Source organism: Zootoca vivipara, chromosome 10, assembly GCF_965207765.1.
Source record: "Zootoca vivipara chromosome 10, rZooViv2.hap1.1, whole genome shotgun sequence".
Lineage (NCBI taxonomy): Eukaryota > Metazoa > Chordata > Lepidosauria > Squamata > Lacertidae > Zootoca > Zootoca vivipara.
The window spans coordinates 471,185-493,481 of record NC_142593.1 but is presented as its reverse complement, the minus strand read 5'-3'; the positions used below and the strand labels follow the sequence as shown (position 1 = coordinate 493,481).

General features: G+C 40.4%; 1 long non-coding RNA gene across 1 annotated transcript; it reads left to right on the top strand.

The window, feature by feature from the left end:
* Nucleotides 1-1,471: 1,471 nt before the first annotated feature.
* Nucleotides 1,472-22,018, top strand: LOC148684344 (uncharacterized). The gene is made up of 3 exons (XR_015945968.1): nucleotides 1,472-1,522; nucleotides 6,367-6,400; nucleotides 21,777-22,018. It is a non-coding gene; the product is annotated as an uncharacterized LOC148684344 (long non-coding RNA).
* The last annotated feature ends 279 nt before the right edge of the window (nucleotides 22,019-22,297 follow it).

The window sequence follows — 22,297 nt, the reverse complement described above, 5'->3', positions numbered from 1 at the left end:
TTCTAGTCTTCTCCTTCTTCCTTTAAAATTAAAGGAAATTCCTTCTGGGAATTCCCATTTAAAGAATATTGACTTTGCCTTCAGGGCTTTTGTTAGGAATTCATATTTTTCCCTCTTTTTCAGCAGGCAGGGTGGAATCTCCTTCAATATTATGATTGTTTCTCCATCTATTTTCAGTGGTTTTTTTCTTCTATATTGTAATATTGTATTCCTTAATTTGTTCAACGCCAGTCTGATTATGCAATCTCCAGGCCATTTGTTTGCTTTGGCCTTTTTAGAATTCACTTCGAATATGGTTTCTGTGTTTTCCATTATTTCTTCTTCCTTTATCTCTAACCAGCTTGCAAGATCTTTTATAATAACTTTTTGTATGTTCTCAGGGTTTTCGGGTACGCCTCTTAGCCTGAGTATATTCCCCTTGGACTGCATTTGTGAAATAGAAAAGGCATCCCATGTGGCTTCTTGTGTTATTTTAAATTCATCATTTTCTTTTTTAACCCTCTCACATTCTTTCTTATTTTCTCTTGCTTCTTTTAATGATCTTTTTGATATATCTTCTAATTGTTGTACTTTAGTCCTTAATTCATTTACCACTTTTTTGAGCTCGATATTCTCTTCCGAAAGTTCTTTTATTTGGGGTTTTATTTCTGCAATTGACTTGGTGTTATCTTATATTTTTATCCCCATACCGTCTAATTTTTCTTCTAGTCCCTTTACTTTATCATTCATTTCTTTTCTCATTTCCCCTATTTCCCCTTTCAGACTTTCAGACTTAGTATTAAGTCCCGTAAATCCATATCCTATTATTGTCCCGAATTCCTTCTTTCCTGATGGTTATGGGAAGCACCTGCATTGTACTTTCTGGAGGACAACATTTCTCTTTTCTATCCCCCTTACAATCTATATTTTGCCGTTTACACTTAACTATCTTCCTCTTTAAGATTTCAGGTATCTGTTACCTTTTACACTCGTACAGTCCAGATACATACAGTTAGATAATTTACGGTCGAGAACTAAACCCCCAGTTTACCTGGATTATAATAACCAATTTTACCAAATCTTTAAATTTTTCCTTTTCCCCTTCCCCCCTTTCCCTGTATTATTAATATTTTAAAACAGAATAATCCCCTTTCTCCTTTTCCCCTGTGTTTTCTAGTTCTTAATTATCATATACTGTAATCAAAAGTACTTAAATTGGTTAAAGAGTTCAAAAATGCAGAAAATCCAAATTTGATGTAGTTTCTTCTTTTTACCACTGGGTGTCACTGTTCACAATTTACTTAAGGTGATTGGGCAGTTCAGAAATTCAGAGATGCAGAAAAGTTCGATGTAGTTTCCTCTTTTTACCACTGAGTGTCGCTGTTTGCAATTTGTAAGTCCTTTTAGTTTATTATGTCCTGTTGATTTTTCTCGTCTTTAACTCCACCTCTCCTTGCTTTACTCTTTGTCTTTTATTCCTCTTCCTGTGCTTTCAGAAAGACCAGCCCATTTCAAACACACGCTACGCCATTATCCAGCCCTTGTGAGTCCTTTCTTAATTAATACTCCCAATTTATACAGTCTCTTGTACAGTCTCTTTCTCCTCCTTTCTTTCTATTTTCTCTTCTCTATCCCTTCTCCCTCGCTGTATGCGCTGATGTTGTGGTGCGCTATAACAAAGTTCTTTCAACTGGTTCTTTTTTGTCCGAAACCGCTACAGTACTCCTGTTATTTTCCTTTTCTTATTGATGTTTGTTTGCTTAATTATCCTGTGATGATTTGCATATAATGAGCAGGATTTCCGTCAAATTTTTCTTATTTAAATTCTCCCTTTGTCAGTACTCTGCGTCCTGTTCTTTGGGATTTGAACATGCAGTCTTTTAGACCACCGCTATCAGCAGCCATGGTCTTATCAAGCTAAGTTGTCCAGATAAATTCCCTTTTACCCTCTTAGTCAGTCTTTAGTGGACTTTTAGCTTTTTATTAGGGATTAAAAAGTTGGAAATTACCCTCACTTAGCTCCTTCGGGTCTCGAGGCTTACTGCTGGGGGTTGCTCTCGTCCTGGTGTCTGGTGTTCTCCGTCTTCTCACCCCTCTTACGACATGAGCTCCGGAGAACCCTTTCCGACGCTGCAGGATCTTTTGTCTTGGGTCACCCCCTAGACCTTTCCGGGGGTTCGTGTAGCCCTCATGTTAGCCCTCTTACCCCTTTGGCAGCTGCTTTTTCTACGGAGCTCTTGCGGAGCTCCTGCAGAGCTCGCCCGATTCGAAGCGCGAGGAAACCAGAAGTGATAATATAAAATTTCTAGAATGAACTCTAATGTATACAGTTGGGTCCTACCTATGTTCGCTCACCCCACATTAAAATGTGAGGAGGCTGCATTGTCACTCAGCCATCAGGTGCGCTTCCCAAGGCAATCTCTAGTTTCCTAGACAAAGGGACTGAAGGAAGCAAAGTGAACTCTCACTCTTTCAGGCTCCACTCCCTCTAATCACCTCCATTGTTCCTGTAATAATACTGGGGGGGGGGGGTGGAACCCCCACTTTCCCAAAGAGAGCAGCACCCAGTGTCAGCAGAGGAAACAAATCTCATGTATTTCTTTTGGCTTTGCTACTGCTTAACGTATTGTGATATGAACGCTTTGAAATATGGAGTTGGATGCTGGAAGGGCCCAAAGGAGTGCAAAAGTGTCAGATCTTCCAAGTGTCACTATTTTCCTTGGATGTTCCTGATTTATAGAAGCTGTCCCGATTTCTGATTTGATCCCAGAATATCCCACTTTTCCTTTGGATGTCCCTATTTTCATTGGAGAAATGTTGAAGGGTATGGAGTTATCTGACCCCCCCCCCAAGCTGTCTGAAGGCAATGCTGTATAGGGAATGATTTTTTAAAAAAATGTTTAATGTTTTATTATTTTTTATATATGTTGGAAGCTGCCCAGAGTGGTTAGGGCAACACAGTCAGATGGCAGGGTATACAGTAAAATTGTCATTATGGAATGGGATGTCTCTCTTTTCATCTGAGAAATGTTGGAGGGTATGAAGTCTCATCCTCTGCTCTTGCAAGGTGCTTCTCCCATAAGGAAATGGGAGTTCAACCCAGCAGCTTCTGCTTCATCTTAGGGGCCTCTGGGACTACTTCCCATTTGTCAACAAGAGCAATGTCCCACTGTCCTAGTACTGCTGCGTTTTCCAGACATTTGGGGGCTGTGCAGAGCTGGCTGGTTTCTGTGGGGGATCAGAAGCAGGCTAACTCCTCTCACTCTGCGATGGACATTGACAGATACCTGGAAATGCCAAACACTAATGCCAGGTCTAGGCTACACAGGCATGGCATAAATCAAAAGAGTAATAATCGCCATGCTCAGATCAAAATCTGACATGGTAGGGTGAAATGACGGGCAGAGCCAAAGGACAGACATTTTAATGGCTCATTTACCTATGCCGGAGTGTGGGGCCTGCGTTCTGAGGTGTCCCCAACGGTGCCTCCTAGAGCACCCATGAAAGGGCTCAGTAAATGCTCCCTCCAAACTCCACAACACATGAATGACTGTTTGCTACTGACTCAGTCTGACTGATATCAGACAAATACCCTTAAACATACCCACCACCTTTCACTGGCTGCCAGGATGGGCCTTTTCATCACTGGAATGTTTGTGCCGTGTGAAGAAGCCTGGAGCTCTAATTCTTTGCTGCACCAGGGCTCTGCAGTGGAAAAGCCAAGCGAAATGAAGTGGAAAGGTGGACATCTAGCAGGCAGGTGGCTCTCAAGTTGCATTGAAGCCAACCAATTTAAGAGAGATCTTTAAAACCTTTCCCACAGCACTGACAGTAATGTAAGGATGTCTTCATTGCCATTGCAATGGGGAAGTGTCATCTGTCAGAACTATTCTGTGTGGTGAATACCCAGCAAATTCTGGCTGCTTTCTCCTTCTAGCTAAGTTGTCATCTGCCTACTTTAACAATTTTCCTTGTGTACTGATCTTGCAGACAGAATTGCTTGTATATTTTGCTTGACACTTGAGCTGCGATTTAATTAGAGAATTAACAGAAACTCCAACCCAGCACCAGTAGGATGCTATCCTCCAATGTTCATCTAATGGATAGGAAAGGAGAAGTAGACTTGCTGCAGGGAATAGCTTACTCACTTAAAAAAATAAAAAACAAGGAAAGGTGTATGATCTAGTGCTGTAGGGGGGGAAATATGCAGCCTTCAAAAAATTAACAGAAATAATAATGAATGTTACAACAGCAAAATGTTTGCAAAATGGCAGGAGGAATGGAAAAGACTTAGCTTGGTTTAAAATAACTAATGTGGTGCTGGAGGAGACTCTTGAGAGTCCCATGGACTGCAAGAAGATCAAACCTATCCATTCTTAAGGAAATCAGCCCTGAGTGTTCACTGGAAGGACAGATCCTGATGCTGAGGCTCCAATACTTTGGCCACCTCATGAGAAGAGAAGGGGACGTCAGAGGACAAGATGGTTGGACAGTGTTCTCGAAGCTACGAACATGAGTTTGACCAAACTGCGGGAGGCAGTGGAAGACAGGAGTGCCTGGCGTGCTATGGTCCATGGGGTCACGAAGAGTCGGACACGACTAAACGACTAAACAACAACAACAACAATGTGGTAGGAATCAGGAATGATGCCACCAGTGCTATTGAAGGGATGTCCAGAACTATTGTGCAGCCATATTTCAAGCCACATTCTCCATCACAAATAGACGAGTGTTGGGAAAGTGTAGTCTCTAAAAAATGGAAGAACCTCCCTGAGAAAAGGGACATGAATTCTCTGCAATGGGAGAGTCAGAACTGGACATTTAATGTGTAAAACGCAGCCTTCTAGTCTGGGCTTAGTTTCAAGAAGTATCGCTCACAAATCTGGTGTGTGGGGATGGATTCGTAGTGGCGCAGGAATGAGTATGTGACAAGTTTGACTGCATCTTGCTAGGTCAAAGCCACATGGGAGAACTTGGCTCTTCCTCTGTTTAAGCACTGATATTTCCTCAATGGGATGTACTCAAGGATGGCGCTTGTCAACTATCTTGATATATTTTGTAAGTTCTTTTCTTAATCTCCTCTATTATTTATAATTTTCATTTCATTTATGAATTGCTTCCCATGTGGCATCCTGAAGCGATTTACAATGTAACTACATATATAAAAGTGTTGCACATATTAAAAAACAGTTAACACAATTGTATATATGCAAACAATTAAAATTATAAATATAAAAACAGTTTAAAGCAACAACAACACATCCATAAAACCATGCAAATCCATGACAGATACTGACTGGGATTAAGATTTCAGAAGGCTTGTTTTAGCAGGTGCTTAAAAAATAATACAGAAGGTGCTTGTCTGTTGTGCAAAGGGAAGGCTTTCCAAAGGAAAGGGCCCAATTCTGACATCATGCAGAACAGACCTTTCAATAGGATGGTCCCTGCAGGATGCCATGTTTGACTGTCTGTATAGGGGACACATCAATTGAAGAATTGATGCTTTTGAATTATGGTGCTGGAGGAGACTCTTGAGAGTCCCATGGACTGCAAGAAGATCAAACCTATCCATTCTTCAGGAGATCAGCCCTGAGTGCTCACTGGAAGGACAGATCGTGAAGCTGAGGCTCCAATACTTTGGCCACCTCATGAGAAGAGAAGAATCCTTGGAAAAGACCCTGATGTTGGGAAAGATGGAGGGCACTAGGAGAAGGGGACGACAGAGGACAAGATGGTTGGACAGTGTTCTCGAAGCTACGAACATGAGTTTGACCAAACTTGTGGGAGGCAGAGGAAGACAAGAGTGCCTGGCGTGCTCTGGTCCATGGGGTCACGAAGAGTCGGACACGACTAAACGACTAAACAACAACAACATAGGGGACACAACCCCTTAGGTATCCTGGTCCCAAGAGGAATAGGGCTTTGTATACCAAAACTACCCCTTGAACCTTCCCCAGTAGCTAATTGACAGCCAATACGAATCTTTCAGCAGTGGGGTAAGAGGATGCTGATATTCTGCTCCAGTGAGTAATGGAGCTCCGCACTTTACCCTAGCTGCAGCTTCCAGGTCAACCTCAAACGGCAGCCCCACACAAAGCACATTGCAGCAATCCAACCTAGAGCTCAAGTTGCCTGCAGGTGGAGCTTAACAGGATCCCAGCAGCCTTTGCTTCCCACCCACTTTCCTTTTCTCTCTGCTTCCTATATAACAAGCTGCAGCAAGACTCTCATCTGCAAGAAAAGCCAAATGAACTGAATCTCTCCAAAAATATATTTTCATAGCCTGATTTTGCTAACCCAAAGATTGCATGATCCTTTTTGCAAGGAAACCAAGTTCTTTCTTTTGAAGCATTTGGAATCATTTTATCTTTGTTTTACTGCCAACAGATGGAGACCTGTCTGCTGTAACTCCTGAAATTCTGTGAGTAAAATCTTCACTTATTTGCAATACTAGGTGTTGGTGATTTATTCTAGATCATACACCTGGAAAAAAAAATTGCCCAGGGCAATGGCCCCCTTCGCCCCTCCCATGCTCCGCCTTTGCCTTGGTCAATGGTATCTAAAACCTCTGAAAGACCAAGTAAGAATAGCAGGGTCATATTCTTCCTGTCCTGTCTACGAAGGCCATCTATCTGGGTGACCAAGGCCAATTCATTTCCATGACCAGGCCTGAATCCCTGTTGGAACGGGTCCGGAGAACTGGTTTCATTGCAGCTGTTGCATCACAACCCTTCCAATCCCATGTCCTGAAAATGGGGTATTTGTGACCCGGCAGTAGTGGTCACAAAGCCCTGGGTCCAAGGTTGGTTTTTTCAGGAGTGGTCATATCACCACCTCTTACATAGTATCTCTGTGTATATGATGTCGTTGGGCAAGATCAGGTGGAAACCTGGAATTTGGGGCTGTTGTTCTACTGATGGCACCTATCTCCGTGCTCTATTTCCTCTAGTCCATGCCATGCACTGCTGTTGTTGAGAGATGTGAGGCTAGAAGGCAGAGGCAGACTGGAATTAGAGGAAGAGAAATTGCATAAGCCTTTCCTTAGCCTCCTGCTGGGTTAGGTGTTCCGAGGGCTCCTTGTGGGTAGCACTCTTGTCCAAATTGGTCCTGACTATGATTGACAGGATTCTGAGCTTTCGTGATAACAGCCCCAGTGACATCCTCAAGTAGCAGTTTTGGAAAAAAGGCATGCCGCTTCCAATTCTTGTTACACAGGATTTCTTCCCTCACTCCTATTCATAGCTTGGGATGTTTGCCTTCTGTAGCCCTTGCACCCAGATTTGCAAGGCATGCAAAGACAGAAAAGATTGGGACTTCCGGTGGAGCACTCTCACGAGTCAGGTCAGGGAATTTTGCTCTGAGTGTCTTGGGCATGTCCGTTCACAGCATGGGATAGGGGGGTTCAAGACAGCAAAAAGAACCCCCCATTAAAGGTCTGAGAGGACAGTTCAGACCTGAGGAACCAAGCAGCACATAAAGGGGTTTTTGGTGCTTCTGGCACTAAAAGTGGAGGAAGACAAAGAAGACCCCAGCGCTTAGAAAAAGGGCCATCCCAGCTGTGTGACGCCACGAGGACCTGGTGAGTTGTGCTGGACTCTCCACATACAAAAACCCGCGAGCCCCCCCCCCCCATAAAGCATCAAAGTTTGAAAAGGAAAAAACCCCGAGTGTCGGGCAAAGAGAGTAAAGGAAACGTAACGCGAGGTCGGGGTTGAGCAAAATAAATTATAAAGTGAAAGGCGGCTAAAAATAACACAAAGAACTACTGGAGCTCCACACCAATTTGATGAGCTGACGTGCAGGTATAAGCTTCATATCCAGAACTGTATCGAGAGAAGTGCATGTGTGCAGAGATTAAAAACTGAGACGAACGAATAATAAAGGTGCCTTAAGAAAAGATAAAAGTGCACCGAGGGGGGAGGCAAAACCTCTCGTTGGCCAAAAAACAGTGCAGCTTTAGACCTTAGGCAAAAGGAGGAAATGAGGAAAAAGGAAAAAAGAGGAGATTATAAGCTTAAACAAAAAGCTGAAGTGTGGAGATCAGGAGAAGAAGCATACTAAAGAGCCGGGGTCAGCGGATGGGGAGAGAGGAGGTCGATGGAAAAAGAATAAGGACAGAAGGATCGGTGGGGGGAAAGGAGGAGAAGAGGAGGAATCAGGAATACATGGGAATGTACAGGGTGAGGAGTGGAAAACAAGGAGAAAATGGCAACAATCAAAATTCAAGTCAGCTTCCCCCTTCTTGTCCGGTGAAAACGGAAATCAAAGTACCATAAAGAGTATAGAACTCCCTATAGGCGGCGACACCCAGCGTGTGATATGAAAATAGCAAGACTAAAATAAAAATAAAAAAGGAAGGGAAGACGATAGAACTTTATTGCTTTATTGCCAGGATGAGCGTACTGTATTTAAGATAAGGGGAAAGGGAAGTCTGTTGAGAATTGATATAAGCTGTTATGAATTGATATAAAAGTGAAAATATATTATGTAATTTTATTGTGAAAGAAAATTAATTGAAATTGATGTTTGGAATATAATGAATTATGAGATGTAAATTAGTGAATTAATTTGGTATCCCAAACCCCCAGGAATTAATTTAAAAAGGTGATAATCTGATTGAGAAAGACTGGGACAAGACCATTGTGTACTGTATATAGAGAAATAAATATGGCAGCCAACAAAAAGGGATAACCTCAGATGACAATTCCAGCAGCGATGGCAAGAAGGCAATCGGTGGTAGAAATGGATCCTAATGCAGACATCAGGGAGCTGATAATAAATATGAATAAACCGATTAACTAAAAATTGAACAATATGGGTCTGAAGATAGAACAAAATTCTAAGTTAATCATGGAACTGTCAGGACAAATGAAAGATCTCACAATTAAAAATATGGAGATGGAAATAGAAGTGGTGGACTTGAAAACAAAAATGTGCAAACATGAAGATACACTGAAAGATACCACAAAAAAATCCAACAGGAGAACAAAGAGCTGAGGAAAAGCCAAGATATTGCAAATACAGAAATGAATGAAATGATAAAGATCCAGGAGGCTACATTAGACCAGATAGCCACTCTGGAGATGTATCAAAGAGAATTAATTTTGAGATTTAGAGGTGTCCCAGAGACACAAGATGAAGATATTATGACTAAGGTAATAAAAGAAATTTCTAAATGGCTTGAAGTAAGAGAAGAAGACCTAATTATGGATGTGGACAAAATCTTCAGAATGAGGCCGAATGCTTAAAGACAATATAGAGGACCAGGGGATTGCTTGGTTTTCTTGAACTCAAGGCTGCTAAAGGACAAAATATTGCAAAAAAGAAGGTTGATTATTGATGGACATAATGTGTTTATTTATAAGGAGATACCAAAACGGTTTTTGAAAAGGAGAGGTGATTATAAGATATTTACGGACGTCTTGAAGGCTAAAGGCATTATGTTTAAATGGTTGATTCCAGAAGAGTTGTCATTTACATTTAAAGATAGGAAGAAGATCATAAGAACAGTGGATGAGATGGAGAAACTCAGGAGAACTTACAAAAAGGATCTGGGAGGGGAGGGATACCAAAAGAGAGAAAAAGAACAGAGAGGAGTTGAGGAGAAGATAGGTAGTCTGATAGAAGCGACATGAATACAAAACAGGGTTAATTCATAACAGGGAAAATTGTAGTCTGAATTTCATTCTTTCTCCCCTTTTGGTCGAGATTTCAGTCTCAAAATTTATTAATTAAGTAATAAAATTGTGAAATATTTGGAAAAAAGAAATAAAATAGAACACATATTGAAAAAGAAAAAATGGGATGTAATGTGCCTACAAGAATCCAAGAATCACATAATGCAATGCAATATTGATTAATAAAATATTGGGTGAAGAATTTATTGCTTCGGATAAAGCCAAAAAAGAGGGATTGTTATGTATATAAACCCAAAATTGGAGGCGGAATTTAAATTTAAGGATGAGGAGGGTAAAATATAAGGAGTACAAATTACTAAGGATAAGAAAAAAGTATTATTAGTAGGAGTATATGCCATATATATATATATATATATATATATATATACACACACACACACACACACACACACACACACATATACACACACATACACATACAGAATTGAAGATTTAGTTTTAATGGGGGACTGGAATGGAGTGACCTCATTGGACTGGGATAGATCAAAAAGAGAGGATAAACAGAGATCAGGGAGGCTACCAGTATCATTCTTTCAATAATTTGAAGGATGTGTGGAGGGAAAGAAATGTGAACGAGAGACAATATACTTTTTATTCCGATGCAAAAAAATCATTCAGTAGAATAGATGCAATATGGGTCTCTAGTAATTTAATGCCAAATAAAGTAGAGATTATGACAAAATCAATCACGGATCACAACCCATTGATGATGGAAATGAGAGATAATAATAAAAGGAATAAAAGTTGGAGAATGAATGAAAGATTATTAAATGATGATAATATTGTTAAGGAAGCACAAAAGTTAATGGAAGAATTTTTTGAAATTAATACTACTCAGGATGTAGACCTGAGAATAGTTTGGGATGCAGAGAAAGCTTTAAAAAGGGGTTTCTATATCAAACAGAATATAATCCAGAAAAGAATCAAAGAATCAAAATTAAAACAAATACAATGTGAAATAGAGAAGAATGAGAAATTGCTGATTAAATCACCGAGGGATAAAGAGAATTCAAAAAATTGAATTATTACAATCTCAACTTTCTACACTGATGTCCAATGAAATAGAAAATAAATTAAAATGGATGAAGCAAAGATCATTTGAATTGGGAATTCGACCAGGCAAATTATTATCATGGCAGATAAAGAAAAGGCAGCAGGAAAGACAAATAAATAAAATATTATATCAAGGGAAAATATTAGATAAGGAGGACAAAATAAAGGAAGGTTTTTTGAATTTCTTTACAAAATTATATAGGAAAGGTCGAGAATCTGAACAGGATGTAGTTAAATATTTACAGGGAGAGAAAATCCCAATAATTAGTGAAGAAAAAAGGAAATATTTAAATGAACCAAAAACGACGATGGAGGTACATCAGGCGATAGTCAATATGAAAGTAGGAAAAGCACCTGGCCCGGATAGTCTAATTGCTTTACATTATTTAAAAAAATAGAGGAAGTTTTAATTCTACCAATAAAAACATTGATGAATAAGATTTTGAAAGAAGGTAATATTCCAACATCATGGCAGGGTGTATCAATATTACATTGATACATAAACAAGGCACAGATAGAGATCTCATAACCAGTTATAGGCCCATTTCGCTGCTAAATAATGATTATAAATTATTTGCTGGTATATTGGCTAATATATTGAAAGCAGTTTTGAAGGAGGTTATTCATGAAGATCAGGTGAGATTTCTTCCAAATAGACATATAAAAATGAATACAAGAATTATAATTGATTTGATAGAATATTTAGAATTAAAGTCAAATAAAATAGTGGGTTTTATGATGGTCGATGCGGAGAAAGCATTCAACAATATTTCAAAAGGCTTCCTGCAAAAGGTATTGGAAATGTCAGAGATAGGAGAAGATTTCTGCAGAGGAATAAAATCAATATATGAAAATCAAACTGCAAATTAATAATAAATGGAGATAAAACGGAGTGCTTCCCAGTGGAAAAGGGTACCAGGCAAGGATGTCCTTTATCGCTGTTGTTGTTTATTTTGTCATTGAAGATTTTATTAATTAAAATAAGGGAAGATGAGGAAATTAGATTTGGATGGCACGCTTATTTGTATTATGAGAAAGTCAAAGTACATAAAGATTTTACAGGGCATATTATAAGAGGAGCATTATTCAAAGTATGGAATAAATATAAAAGATATGTAGATTTAGACACACCATCATGGATCTCGCCAATAGAAGCCATAGCACTCAAGAAAATAAATACAAGACAGGAATGGCCGACTTATGGGCAATTAGTGGAAGAACAAGATGGCAAGTATAAATTAAAGATATTTGAGGAAATACAAGGATTTGATGTGGATAAATGGCAGTATATTCAGCTTTTAAGTATGTTCAATGCAGATCAAAAAAGAGGTTTCTTGAAAGGAAATTCTAAATTTGAAAAAGAAGTGATTCAAAATAAAAAGATATTATTGTCAAAAACATATAAATTGCTATTAGATTGGGATTTGATGAATGAGGGGGTGAAAGAAACAATGATAAAATGGGCTAAAGATCTCAATTCAGTAATTTATTTGGAGCAATGGGATAAAATTTGGAAAGAAAATATTAAATTTACAGCCTCATTCAATATTAAGGAAAATGTCATTAAAATGTTTTATAGATGATATTTAACACCAGTAAAATTAGCTAGAATATATAAATTAAATAATAACTTGTGCTAGAAATGTAACAAAGAAGTAGGGACGATGATGCATATGTGGTGGGGGTGCGAGAAAATCAAAACCTTCTGGCTAATGGTGCATGAGGAAATGAAGAAAATGCTGAAAAAATTGATAACCAAAAAGCCAGAGGCGTACTTGTTAGGATTAATAGAAAATGAAATACCTAAAGGAAAGGAAAAAGTGTTTCTTTATGCCAGTACAGCAGCGAGGGTAGTTCTAGCATCAAAATGGAAAGAGCAAAAGGTCCCATCAAAGGAGGAGTGGATTTATAAACTAAATGAGTATTTATTAATGGCAAAATTAACGGCAGCTATAAGGAATCAATCAAAGCAAAATTTAAAAAATGAATGGAGGTGTTATGAAAGATTATATGGCAAAACATTGCTCAAAGGCTGATATGCTGACATCCTTGGATTAAGTGATATGAAGGCAAAATGGAGGGAAATTAGAAAAATAAGATAAATATTGTGTAATATAAGAGAACAAAAATATAGAATGCACACTGAGAGAACGAACTCTAAGACAGAAGTCGATATTGGTACGAAGGGAAGTCAGAGGGGGGAGGGGAAGTGATGGGGGGATTGGTGATGGGTTGTGTATATGTTTGATTTGCTTTGCTTTGCTTTTGATTCGATGTATGATTTTGATCTGATTTTGATTTATATGTATGTTTGGGTATGTTTGGATTGGTTTGATTTGCTTTGTTTGATTTGTAAGTTTTAATTTATAATTTCAATACTGTAAAGAATTTTTTTAAATAAAAAAGACAGAAAATATTGGTTAGTTTGTGAGGAAGAAGGCTGTCAGATCTTCATGCTAAATCTGGTGCCTGCTGGGTAGAGATTTGTTACAATTTGCATGGAAAGGTCACAGGGGAGGACGACACCTTCCTGTTTCACCAAACTTCCAACACTCCCATTTTATTTTTAAAAGGAAACACATTGTAAGGGCTGCCTCACGAATTGCTGGCAGGAAATGTCAAGGCCTTCTGTAAATTTTCAAAAAAGATTATTACACACTAGTGGTTTTTGAGCATCTAAAATACCTCCTTTATACTGCGGCCAGGCCAGTCTCAGGATATGATGTGCCTTTGCAGCCAATCCCTCTCCCAGCCCAAGCCCTGCTCTTTGATTATCTCTCTGCTTGCTATATGGAACTGGCTAGCATGCAGCTACAGTATTGTGTAACAGAAGCAGCAGCTTTGAGAACTGCCTCTGTTAAGGGCCGGCCCTACCGTTCGGGCAGAACAAGGCAGCTTCCGATGGTGGATGCTGAGTGGCAGGGAATGGCAAGAGGTGCCACCTGGGCTGTCCTATGCTTCCTATGCTAGTCTGCTGCTCTCAGGTTGTGTCAAAAGCATTGAAGTAAGATTTATCTCAGTTTCTGTATGTGGAAGTTGGGGAGGGTCCCCCCCATCTTGCCCTTTGCTGCAAGCAGCAAAATGTATTGGGGGGCAGCCCTACGCCTGTGCATGCCACCTTTGAGAGACCATTCTTCCAACTGCCTTGCAAAGCTGTGCTGAATGCAGACCCGTCCTAGCCATAGAGGCTAGTGGCGTGGAGAACCACGGCGCCAAGCGCTGGAGGGTGCTGGAAGGGTGGCAACTGAGCGCAGGGTTCCGGCGATCTGGCCAGGACTGCGCTCCTTCTCCGAGAACTCCGCGCTGCGCCTCCTTCTCGTTTCCCCAGCGCTGGGTCAAGCTTCGCCACCAGTGCGCGCACAGCGCCCAAGCAGCTCTTGCTGGTCCCGCGGTGCGCGCGCTGGTGGCGAAGCTTGACTAAGCAGAACCCAGCACTGGGGGAACGAGAAGGAGGCGCAGCGCTGGGGAAACGAAAAGGAGCAGTCCTCGGAGGTGGCCTCCCGCTGCTGCCCGCGGTCCGCTTGGCACTCCCTTAGAGAGGCGCTGGAGGGGCACTGGAGGGACCTAGTGTCAGGGCGCTGGGTGGGCTTAAGATGGCCCTGGCTGAATGTGCAACACCAGTGTGGGATAAACTCATGCATGGCATCTGAATGCATCTGCAAATACAGATTTTAAGATGCAAGACATAAAATAAGGTTCATATCGCTTCTGACCTTTGGCAAGGTCATGAAAGTGTGTGAACAGTTTATCACTGACCATTCTGAATAATAAAAGTTAAGATGTGGTAGTTAATAGGTTTAATTGCACAGATGAAGGCTTGGAAGGGACAGTAGAATATTTATCTCTGTTTGTAAAGGAAACAGATTCTTGTCCGTTTTAATCCAAAACACTAGCCCGGTGAATTCTGTGTTGAATTATTTTGTGCAATCCCACTGAAATCAATGGGATTAAGAGAGGGGAATGAAAAATCTTGGTGGAATCCAGCATTCAGAGACGTGTGACACAAAAAATACTGAAGCATTTTAACTGCCTTCTGCACAAAGCACATGTGAGCATATTGTGACCGGGCAGAGAATTGTTTCCTTAGCTATAATTAAATTGAGGGAGGAGGGGAGAAGCCCTTTCAAGTGGAGAACAACAGTACAGCTCCTAGGGCAGAAAGTCAGCTAATTCACTGACCTTGATCTCACATCCATGCGCACTCGTGTCTCTGTGTGTTTCCAATGTAGATGGAGCAAGCCTCTGACTAATTCACCGTCTCTATTGTGGGGCTTCTGCTGCTGCTGAGCTCATGTTGTTGATCTTGTTTTACAGCAGTCCTGCCTGTTGTGCAGAGAACAGAATGTTCTCTTCTGTGAACTGAGGTTGAATTTATCCAGCCCACTTTGTCTCAGGAACCACACACTTATAGGGGACAGAGAGAAGGAGAGAGATTGATTTTGTTTTTAATTTTTAAAAGTCATAGTTTTTGGTTTCATTTGACCTATTTAGGATTTTATTTCCTGTTTATATGAAAACACAAACACTTAAAAATCTGAGCAAGCATGCTTTTAAAGGACAAACTGTTAATGTAACCCTAGCTGCTTCACAGAAATGGAATGAGGATTCTTGGATTGTTTCTTTTTTGGTATCCAGGCAGAGCTGAGCATTGCAAATTTGTTTTACTTTCCTACATTTCTCCTGTTAGATTGCATGCTTCCCTTCCAAAGCTGGGATTTCAAACTAAACTCACATTCAGGAGTAAATGGGTAGAGCAGGGAGCCTAACCTCTTTTTAAGCCCTGTTGATACAGTGACAGCAAAACTGGGATAAAGAGATTCAGAACATCATCCTGCTTATTTTGGGTTCATCAAAACAATGCATGACTTTAAGAAGTGGTTTGCAGTGCAGGCAATTTCTTTGGATGGCTTATCTATATTGTGAAAAAAACTGTGCACTGCAGAAGAGCCATATCATCCATTTGCTGCTCTAGCAAGTTGCTAGGGAAGCATCAGAATTTCACAGGAGCACTGGAATCCAAAAGATGCACTTCCAAAAGCTGCCATATTTTGCATTATATTGTGACCAAAAGGATACTTCAGTATCACATATGAAAGAGTTTTCATTTTGAATAAGCACCTTTATTATTATGGTCCATTTTCATACAGAATGGTTATTGACATAAGCACATATGAAATGCAGTAAGAATAATGAATGTAAAATATAAAAACAGAAAAATAAAATGAGAGGGGAAAACCGGGAGAAAACTGAGAATGCAGTGCCACATACATTTATCACATACAAGAAGAAAAAGGTGAGTCAAATTAGTTCTTGATAAAGCCTCTCCACATATTTATCTGTGGAGCAAGGGGTTTATTGGGCTGTGCAGACTAGTTAACACAGGAGAAAAACTTATACCAAATCAAATAAAAGTGGTCTATTTTTGATGAACTGTTTGTGTGCCAGGTGTTCTGGCAGTGCAATATCCCATACTTTCACAAGCCACTCCTCTCGGGAAGGAGGTGAATCGGATTTCCAATGGGAAGTCACTGACATTCTGGCTGCGATAAGTAGCATAAACACAAGAGATTTGCACATGAGTTGGTACTAGGCTCCAAGGACAGGAGCGCCAGGGCTGGGTCTGGGGACAGTACCTGAGAGGTGATGGTGGAAATAGTGTCAAAAATTTGGGTCCAGAATCTCTGAACTGAAGCAATCCCACCACATATGAAGCAATGTTCCAGTGTGACCACAACCCCAGCAACATAGATTAAAGTAACTGTTGCCATTTTTGGATAAGCGGAATGGAGTCCAATGACATCTTAACACTGTTTTCAGCATGCCTTCCTGTATTCTTACAGAAATCGTTTCAAGTGGGGGTTTAGACCACATCACTTCCTGTGAGGGACAGGGGATATCGCGAAGTCCCTCCCCTCCTGAGTTCCAGCCCATCCCCGAGCGCAGGGGAAAGCAGGGAGAGTTCCGATTCCAGTGGGGAAGCAGGAAGTCGTGTCCGAGGCTCAGACAAGGTAGCGGAGCCAGGGTCCCAGGTGGGACAGGAAGGGGCAAGCAAGGGGGGGAGACCCATCCCCCCAACTCCGGAATTGCGCAGAAAGCGGAGAGGGAAGAGGATGGGTCTACCAAAGTTGTTATGTTGGAGAAAAACGCGCCAAACGCCATTCGGAGGTTCTGATTCAAGCTGAGAAGATGTGTCCTTGTAAATAGCATTCCCTTCAGCACTGTAAATACGCAGCACCAATAAAAGATAAAATGCAGAGCTGTGTAGAGTCGTTACTCTGAAGTAGCCCGCTCCGGCCACTGTGACACTTCCCCTACTTATTTCCCTATCCAGAGATCCAGATCATTTCCCCACACTAATTGTAGCCCATGAGAAGAGGCTGATTCTGTGCTAAGTAGAATTCTATATATATTGGAAGCTATGCCCTTATTTCATGAGGTTGCATTAAGACCAAGTGATTATTAGAGAGTCAGGGAGAGTCCTTTGCACAGCATGAACTGGGCAAAAGAGGGGACCTGGGTTAGTCGGAGCCAGTTGTTTTTCCTTTAAAGAAGCTGCTGAAATAGGACGACCATGGGGGCTTTTCCCTGCCCTGCCAGATTTAAGGATTTACTACGAAGCAGCTACCTTTTGTTGGTTAAAAGAATGGTGTTTGTTAGAAAATACAGATGTGTTGGATTTGGAAGGATATGATAATGTATTTGGATGGCATGCGTACTTATGGTATGACAAGGTCAAAAGACACAAAGGATTTAAAAATCATGTAATTAGAAAATCTTTGTTTAATGTTTGGAATAAGTATAAAGATTTATTAGAAAGGAAAACACCCCTTTGGATTTCACCGTTAGAAGCAAAGGCTCAAAAGAAGTTAAATATGGAGGCCAAATGGCCAAAATAGAGATATTCTGGTGGAAGAAGGAGACCAGTTTAAATTAAAGACATATGAACAGTTAAAAAGTAATTTAGATGACTGGCTCCAATACCATCAGATAAATGAATTGTATAAGATGGATAAGAAAAATGGTTTTCCATTAGAAAAGTCCAAGTTGGAGACAGAATTATTAGAGCCAAAGACAAAAAAATCTTTCCAGAATGTATAGTCTATTGCTGCAGTGGCACACAAAAGATGAACAGACAAAAAAGGTTATGATAGATTGGGCGAAGGATGTGGGACATAACATTATGATGGATGATTGGGAAAGGTTATGGAAGAAGAATATGAAATTTACTGCATGTACTGTTTTAAGAGAAAATATGATGAAAATGATGTATAGATGGTATTTAACACCAGTAAAACTTGCTAAGATTTACCATAATCAAGATAATAAGTGTTGGAAATGTAAAAAGGTTGAAGGAACATTCTATCACATGTGGTGGACTTGCCCATTAGTTAAGGATTTCTGGGAAAAGATTTATAATGAATTGAAAAAAGTGCTGAAAGACACTTTTATTAAGAAACCAGAATCCTTTCTATTGGGCATAATAGGAAAAGAATTGCCTATGAAAGATGTAAATTTGTTCTTATACGCCACAACTGCAGCCAGAATATTATTAGCAAAGTATTGGAAGACACAGAAGATACCTACAGTGGAAGAATGGCAATTGAAGATGCTGGATTATATGGAACTTGCTGACCTGACCGGAAGACTACGCGACCGGGGAGAAGAGAAGGTGGAAGAGGAATGGAAGAAATTTAGAATTTATTGTAAAAAATATTGTAGAATTGATGTATGAGGAGAATTATAAGCAATTGTGAAGTTGCAGGTTAAGAAATTAAGTGAGATATAATTGAAAATAGGTTAGAATATTATAATGAGTTGTAAAATTGAGAAAAGGACATTGTAATTAGATTTGGATAATAAGACATAGAATGTGCCAAGAATGATATGCAATGAACCGTTAGAAGGGGGACCCGGGGAAGTCCCCTACTAAAATGAGGGGGGGGGAATGGAATGTATATGTTGTTGTTGTTGTTGTTTTTAATTTTTTTTAAAAAAATTCTTTTTTGATTTTCTATTTTTGAATACGGATGTTATAACAATGTACAATTATATGGATGTTATTCCTTTCTTTTTATAAAATTTAATAAAAATTATATATATATATATATATATATATAGGACGACGACCATTAGGCAGAATATATTTGATCCATGGCATGCTCTGGTCCATGGGGTCACAAAGAGTCGGACACAACTAAACGACTAAACAACATTTGATCCTATATATTCCTTTTGTTCCCAACGTCAATATTGGAGGTATTTGTCATTAAAACAGAATGTTGGATGGTGCAGAATGGCCATTAAGGGTGGCATCAGAGGGGCCAAGTGTATTTGCCACCTGCACCACACTTTAAATGTTAATTGTAAAAATGGATTCTCGTGGTGTGTGCCCAGGAGAAAAGGCAAGGCTTGGAGAGAGGGCATTGAGGGTTCCAGTTCAGTTCTAACGTAGGGAACTGAGATTGAACCATTAATAATGTGCACCATTTGCTTTTATTGAAAAGCCTCATAGTATAGCTTTGCTCCAGGGATATTATAGAGAATTTGAGTACCAGCCTACCAATGGAAGATGAAAGACAGGAGTCAGAGAGGATGCCATAGTAATGGGCATTTCATAACATCCCTTGAATCAACCAGCTAAATACAGGTTTGGGTTGTGAAAATACAGTAAAGTTGCTCTGTTAAATAAGGGGAGTAGTTAACATTAGGACCCACAATAGGAAGCAACTGTGTTTGAGCTCAAGTGATGCTCAGGATGTAGCAGTGGTAGGTTGGGAGCAAGAAGGCAGAGGCGTAGCGTGGGGGTGGGGGTGCTGCCGCCCTGGGCACAATTTGAGAGGGGGCGCAAAAAGCACCCATACAGCAGGCTTCTTCACTGGAGCCTGGCTCCGCGCCAGAAGCAGCGGCGTCTTGGCTGGCTGCAGCGCTTGTGCCTGGTGCAGCTCTGCCCCTGGGTCAGGCCTAACCTGGGGGAGGAGAGCCGGTGAGTGGGCGGCAGCTTCCCCACCACTCTCCTAACCCTGAACTGTGGATGCAGAGGGCACCCTCTGCACCCTAGCCACCCTGGGCAGTTTGGGCATATACACTGTCACTGCAAGAAGGAGAAGAAGAAGAAGGAAAGAGAGAGTTTTGCTGCTAGGCAGTGGCGGACTTTGGGCTTTCAAATTTCAACCCAATGTCTGGTGCAATGCCAAAATTAAGTGCCACCCTGGCTCTCGCCTTCCATTCTAAGTCATTGTTGTGGTGGCCCCTGTGGCACCCTCTTGGTCCAGTGCCCAAGTAGCATTTGACAAGCTCTCCCATTATATATTTACCTACAGTGGGTCCTCTTTAATAGCTGTGTATTAACAAAAACATAATTTCCATCACAGGAAAATATTTGTTCCACTCTGGTGTCAATTATTTTATCCAGTTCTGGGTGCCACATTTTCAAGGAGCACAGTCAAACCAACTGGATCATGTCCAGAAGAGGACATTCAGGATGGGTAGGGGGGAGGGTTCTAGAAACTGAGTCCTAGGAGGAATCACTGAAAACAGCTACTACCATAGGTCCGTTGAGAAAAGATTAAGGGGCAAACTTAGAGTGAAGAACTAAATGAAAGTTTGCAAGGGGTCTGCCACAAGTAGCACATCCGATTGAGACAATGGAAGGGATACTTCCATTCATGGATGGGACTGAGATTCAGCAGAAGATCTGGGTGGAGAAATGATGATAGTGGTGGGCAGGTGATTTTCATTATAAACTTCATCAGATTCTTTAAGGCTTACAAGAAAGGAGATTCCAACTAAATATTGGGGAGAACTTTCTGGTGGTAAGAGCTGTTCAGAATACCTTGGAAAGTGGTGGACTCTCATTCACCAGAGGTGTTTAAACAGAGGTTGGATGGCCATCTGTCAGGGATTCCTTAGTTGGGATTCCTACATTGCATGGGGTTGGACTACATGACACTTGGGGTACCCTCCAACTCTACAATTCTATTATTCCATTAATCTGATGCACACTTCCCTGCCAGTAAACCCTATTGAGGTCAATCAGATTTACTTCTGATTAGACATGTATAGGATTGTACAATAAAAGCATGTCCATTTGCCCTGTTATTAATCAGTCTTGGGGCCAACTAGCATGAAACAGAAAGATTTCTTACTTAAAAGTAAAATGGGAGTGCTTGGTGGTGGGATGCAGTGTCAATTTCCCTGATGAACATGGACTCAAACTATGTATCTCCTTGCACATGAGAATTATTTACTTAGGAATTATACTGTTATTATGAGAATTATTGCTAAAAATATGTATTGTTGGGTCTACAATAATCTATATTTTTAGGATCCAGAGTTCCTTGTTCTTTTTTGCTTCCCTGTTTTATAATGTATTTCATGAAAAGGATAAAATATATTTAGGACACAAGTCTGACTTGAATCACTCCTCCCCCAAGACTGCTGCTAACATTTAGACAAACAAACCTATAGGAGATCCTGTGCATGGTCTGCCATATCATGCCTAGTTTGGCCCTTGTCCTCTATTTTTAGCTGCTGCGTCATGCTTGTGCAAACCATTTCCTCATAGTTTCCTCTTCAGCTATTGCAAACTAGGAAGTGGTGTCATCTTTAAGCTCTAGCATCAATACTTTTCCCTGGCATGAATTCTTATTTGTGGGTGAACACATATATATTTCTGTAATTTTCAATTATTCATTTTAACGGTCATTTGTCCAGCACCGAGGGCCTTCCCTCATTGCGAGAGGTGAGGTTGCAGGGAACCAGACAGAGGGCCTTCTCGGTAGTGGCACCCGCCCTGTGGACCGCCCTCCCAACAGATGTCAAGACAAGATTATTTTACTTTTAGAAGACAACTGAAGGCAGCCCTGTTTAGGGAAGTTTTTAATGTCTGGTGCTGTACTGTTTTTAATATTCAGTTGGAAGCCGCCCAGAGTGGCTGGGGAAGCCCAGCCAGATGGGCGGGGTATAAATAATAAATTTATTATTATTATTATTATTATTATTATTATTATTATTATTATTATTATTATTTTCCATTTAAATACACAGGTTATTGCTTATAATGTTCACAACTCTGTATGCACCTGGACCTCAGCTTTTGGACCATGTATTTTCTACTGTGTGGTAGAATTCTTAGGAAATGAATGCATGAAGAGGAAAACACCGTTTTAACTGGATCAACAATTTCAAGAACTTTGCCTTTCAGCCATAAATCACTAACTCTGATTTAGTTTTATATTTACTGTAGTTGTGATTTCCTCCCATAAAAACGTTGCTGTTTTGTTGTGGGTTTTAAGTTCCCTTATCCTTATACTAATCATGTTATGCTACTTTCATGGATAAATTCTGCCTTCAATAAATTATAGGCTGTGTCCAGCTAACTTACTCCATTAGCACAAGGATTTCTTTTTGTGGCTATGGACCTTCTCCCCTTTCTTACACCTTTGCCACCCCAAAACTTGCTCTGGTTCCCCCCTACCCTCCAGAGCATATTAGGCAAAGGTGTGTGGCACACATAGGGACTGTGCTGGAAAGTTCTTTTGCACAAGCAAAAAATTAATGTGTTAAAA